The following is a 738-nucleotide window of genomic DNA, read 5'->3' as shown; positions in this document are numbered from 1 at the left end:
ATGCCACGCTATGCAATCCCGGCCATGCAGCTGGGAACTGTGTGGTGCTAGCCAGAGAAGGCCAGAGCTGGAGCTGCAGGCAGGTGGGTGGGGGGAAGCCGCAGCAGCAGGTGGGAAATGGCAGCAGCAATGGCAGGCAGGTGGGAGAGAAAGTAGGAAAGCAGCAGGGGAAGGGTGGCAGCAGTGGTAGGGGAAGTAGCAGTGCTGGGGAGTGGTGGCAGGCAGAAGCCCAGGGCCTGTGGGGACCCAGGATAGGGTGGCAGAAGTGCGGAGTCTGGGCATGGGGTCTGCCTAGCTCCATCACATGAAGTTCGCTTGCAGTCTGCCTGAGCCGTGCACCTCTGGGGAGAGCTGTGCGTGATGGAGCCAGCAGCCCATCTGCTACGGGCAGGTCAGGGGGAACAGCATGGAGCTCTGTGCTATGGTGCTGGGCTGCCACCACCCCTCTCCCTGTCACCCTGGCCGAGCCTCATGACCTGCACCACTGACCTCATCACACAGGGCTTGGTAGGGCTGACCCCACACGCTGCCACCACCTGTGGCCAGGCACTAGGGTGGGAACATGGGGAGCTGCGTGCTATGGGACTGGATGGGGCTGGCCCTGCTCACTGCCACCATATATAGCTCCAAGGACTGGCACACTCCAGGGACTGAGGACCCACCCCCACCACACATGCACCCATATCCTCCCACATACCCCACCCCCCACTATTCCCCCAAAAACACACCCACACCCTC

The sequence above is a fragment of the Gavialis gangeticus genome, unplaced genomic scaffold (genome assembly GCF_001723915.1).
Source record: "Gavialis gangeticus isolate Ggan-Ray unplaced genomic scaffold, GavGan_comp1, whole genome shotgun sequence".
Taxonomy (NCBI): Eukaryota; Metazoa; Chordata; order Crocodylia; family Gavialidae; genus Gavialis; species Gavialis gangeticus.
Note: the sequence above shows the minus strand (reverse complement) of the source record.